The 4,711-nt window shown below is 30.2% G+C and overlaps 1 long non-coding RNA gene across 1 annotated transcript; it reads right to left on the reverse strand.

The window, feature by feature from the left end:
• Positions 1-1,566: 1,566 nt before the first annotated feature.
• LOC107030153 lies at positions 1,567-4,369 on the reverse strand. The gene is made up of 2 exons (XR_001458092.2): positions 4,030-4,369; positions 1,567-2,834 (listed from the first exon to the last, which is right to left on the reverse strand). It is a non-coding gene; the product is annotated as an uncharacterized LOC107030153 (long non-coding RNA).
• Between the last annotated feature and the right edge of the window lie 342 nt (positions 4,370-4,711).

The raw sequence follows: 4,711 nt of genomic DNA on the forward strand, positions 1-4,711 counted from the left end.
CCTTAACCCAATGGTTTTACACCTAATTAATGTTCTTTTCAGTTTAGTCACTACATAAAAAATGATCATTAGTGGAAATTAATTCTTAATTGCTGCTAAATATGTATTTATAGTGGCAATTAGAACTCTTTGTATATGTTTCTAAAGCCTTTAGCAACATTGGTTCTAATGACACTTAATTTATGCCGGTAAAGACTTTAGCACTCTTTATTAGTGTCAATATTTAATGCCGTTAAAAGTTATTTTTTGTTGTAGTGAGTTCAACCCTAACACTCTCATAATCACTCCCAAGAAGGATCAGAGAATCGATAGTTAGGGGTTTCAAGCATCTTCTTAAAATTTCTTCAAAAACTTTGTTTTTCCAAGTATGTATTCATAGTGTTGGATTACCTTGCTCCTCAAGCCCTACAACTAAATTCAATAGTAAAGAGATAAATCTACTCTCAATTTGACTTGTTTATCTTATTCTAAGTTCTGATTTCTTAACATTAGAGACTATAATACTTTATACATATTGATTCTTGTGTTGTTAATAACTTTATTATCACATGAACCCTTGTTGGTGAAACTTGTGAAAGGCTTTGTGCAATTATTTCCATACAGTGATTTGAAAATTTAATGTATGTCCAAGTATAGTTGAAGTCGCATTTGAAGATCACTTATGGTTCTAAATGTATTATTTTTGCATGGAGAAAAGTATTCCTATTTTAAGAAGAGCATTTTTAGTTTTTCAGAAGAATTTTCAGTCTAGGGATTAGTAATCCTTTTAAAAATGCCTTTTTAGTACTAACTCAATCTAATGAGTATTATTATATGAGCATTAATACATATAATTTGGTAATAGTATTGAGCACGGATTTGGATAAGAGTTAAGACAACTTAAACCCCATAACCTATGCCACCGGTGTAGATATGCTCGTATTGTAATTCGGGTGACTCCTGACGAACCTCAAGAAGGCCTTTAGATGGATCCAAAGGTTAAGTTGCCTCCTATACCCCAGTAAGGTACAGGGTGGTTCTGGCAACATTGTTAAAACGTTGTATCATCAAAAAAAATTTAGTGATGGTTGTCAGTTCGAGAAAATCCCCAAGAAAGTAAAGTTTTTTATTTAAGTATTTTGTTGTCATTGCATACCTTTTTGTAGAGCTTTTAATGATTTTGTTTCATATTTCATGCTTTACTTCATCTGAACTATGTTAGTCGTTCATTCAGTTAACTTAATTTAGTTGGATACACTATGTCTTTGCTCAACCAAGATGTATCCATAATTTCTCAACTTGTGATATATTGATTTTAGGGTTTGTCGTTTTGAATCATTATATTTTCATTTTTTTAATTCGACTATATGTGACATGTATATATTACTATATCACTAATATTATTTCATGAGAAAAATGTGTATCATCACCAAAAAAACCACTCAACCATCACCATAAATTCAGATCTTAAACAAGAAATGTTATGTGTACAATCTACGCTAAACTTAAATATTCAGTATACCAGAAAAATCACTCAACCATCACCATAAATTCAGATCTCAAACCAGAAACATTGTGTATAGAATCTAGGCATAAATATTAACTAGATTACTTGATATAACACATAGATATTTTTTTGATAAAAACATTCAAATTGAGGAAGTTCATTTAGATATAAACTTTCAGATACACTCGCTCTCCAAATTTGGATAGAGAGCATTAGATACCATGAAAAACAAGAACAAAAGAGTATAAAACATTAAAAAAAACAAGGGAGTTTTGGGCATTGGGTTTATATCTTCTTCACTCGCGGCAGTTGTGATACTTGGAAACATCGTTGCTGTTGTTCTTGATTTCTAAATACATGAGTGCAAGTCTATATTTGAATTCCTGAACACAAGTTGGTTGTTCATAAAGTCGTGCTGAACAATTTAAATTATTCATATTCAAACTTGCATTTTTTCTTTAATAATTCAACTAAATTCACCTTAAATCTGCTAAAATCCCTCTAATTCAACATATGATCTCCTCGTGATATACTAATTTTGTTTTAAAATATCATCCACTAAGAACAAGAGGTTCAATGTGGATAAACAAAAGAATAAAGTCAGTAGATTTGAAGAATAAATCCTACACCATACTATGTTTATGAATAAAAAGAAAGAGAAAAGGAGGAGGAAAAAAGAGTAGGATAATGATATGGGGGCTTTAGCAGGGTCGGTTATGAATTTATAACACAAATTTGCACAAGATGTAACTGGTAAAACTCAAATATTTAATGAAAAAACTTCATATGATGATGCTAGCAAAAACTAGCGGGTCAGAGCATGGCCCTTAAATGCAAAAAGGTATGCTTGAATTGTAGGAAAAAGTATGAATTGTATAGAGAGACTGTTATATAGAGGATTCCTTTTAGGATAATAAAAGGAAAATCCTCCATCTCAATTCCTTGCAAAGGTAGAGAGACAGTTAATCATTTTTTACGAGTCTATTACTCACAAAGACATTCTCGTATGAAGGAATTAACACCAAGAAATCTCTTAAACGCTTCCAATTAAAGTTAGAATCATAAAATCACCGATCATACAATAAATTTACACCTCAGAGCAGTGGCAGAATAGACATTTTAATCAAAAAGAATCATAAGGCAGTTGTACAAGAAATACTAGATATATACTTAAAGGATCTTCAATTACTTCCTCCTTCTTTACATATTTAAGTGCAATGAGGTTTAGGACTTCCTATCACTAAGCTGATGATTCCCAAGACCTCGACCCTGTTGATCTTACGCAAGCTACTCAAATTCACTAACAAAACCTCGACCCCATAATCACTCACGACCAAATTGATAGTTTCTGAAGAAACATATACAGATCCAAAACATAATCGATACTTGGATAACTAATACATAGCTCTGTCCAAAATCTAAACAACTTTGTTATAACATAAAAATTGGAGTCACGCAAAAGAGTGAGATTCATACATGTCAAAACCTAAATCCCTGTAATTTTTGCCCCAACTCCGCAAGGAAGGGTGACCAAGAGGGCGATTGTGGTTGCAGTCTGGTTATATATATATATATATATAATGCTTTGAGTCTACATTTTTAGATCAAAAGAAATGATCTATTTAAACCAGGTAACCATATAATGAGTATATATTACCAGGCATTACACACAGTTACAAATTCAAATTATGGAAAGGTGTATAAAAATAAAGGACTGATCGTAAAGAAAATTTGTTAGGATAGTTACCTTACAAAATAAAAAAGAAGAAGAAAGATATAATATTATAAATTATAATTTCTTTGACACCTCTGATTATTATTTTTCAGAATAATGAGTTTAAAAGAAATTTCTGAATTACTAAAAGATCTCATATGAAGTAATAAACAATTATCATTACGGTTATGATAGAAATAGAGATAAAATATATTAGAGAAAATACTCCAGGGAGAATAACAAAGCTAATAGAAAAAACAGAAAAAATTGACAAAAAAGTAAGTCAAAAATATATTAAAGAATTATTAAATAAAAAATCAGCAAGTGGAAACACTTATCAGAAAGGAAGCATGGATGAAATTTTAATTACCATTTATTAGTAGCTGTTTCTTTTAACAGGGTAAATTCTTATGCAGTAAAAACTGTATGATTTTTTAAAATCAATAATGCATTTTTATACTCAAAGTATTCTTGTATTCTATACATTTTCATTTCATGTATTGAAAATATTATTGCATCATAGTTATGACAAGTATGCAAATAAACTTTTTCCATTTCGGAAATTGCTTTATCCATATGATGTAAAGCTCGTTTATGTTTCCAAGCTCTTTTTCTTATGCTATGCAATGATTTTTGTATAAATTTCATTTATAAACATGTATTATGCAAAAAGCATGATATGATAATAACATATATTAACATGATATATTCAAATTTTTTGATTCCCTATAGGTACTAAGTAATTCTTCTTAATGTTTGAGTTAAAAATAAGTGCATATAGTATATCTGTAAAATTATATAATATGTAATAAAAAGTTTGCGTGTATACCTTTCTTCTCTTTTGTCGATAAATAGTCTCTATCAATACCGCAGTATTTCTCCTTTCAGGCCATGAACAGTGTTTCGCCCTAGCGACCGCAGTCTTTGGCTACTTTGTTACTATTCCTCCTTAAGGCTGAAGATCGCAACCTTCACTTTCGACTATCTATGGAGTTTTAAGAAGAATGATATAAAAACTCACTTTTTATTTCATATTAATAATTTTACATACAAACTATTAAATACTTATCTAATACAACATTAATGAAATTACTTTTCCCTAGCGGGAGAAGTTACTACTCACTCTCAAACCTATTCATTCTCTAGCGTTGCTCTTTGATTTTTTTTTCTCAGACAAATCTCGTGTCCCTTTAAGTATGAAATTCTTCCCCTTTTATAGATGTAAGGAGGGACTTATTACAAAAGAAATTTATTTCAAGGTCTTCCTTGAAATATCACATAATTATCTTTTAGTCCTTTTGGATAAAAGATTCTTTCTTGATAATGGACTCTCCATTGTTTTTTTTTTCTTTATTGGCCGACCTGATTTGACCTTTCTTTTATAAAAGAGGAATTCTCTTTTCTCTATGCTTTTCTGACATATGTGATTATGTCATCTTCTTCTTTTTGACGTAAGTGCTAACGTCTTCTTCTTTGTCTTCATCAATCATGATTATGGTCTAACATTTTGC

The sequence above is a fragment of the Solanum pennellii genome, chromosome 1 (genome assembly GCF_001406875.1).
Source record: "Solanum pennellii chromosome 1, SPENNV200".
Lineage (NCBI taxonomy): Eukaryota > Viridiplantae > Streptophyta > Magnoliopsida > Solanales > Solanaceae > Solanum > Solanum pennellii.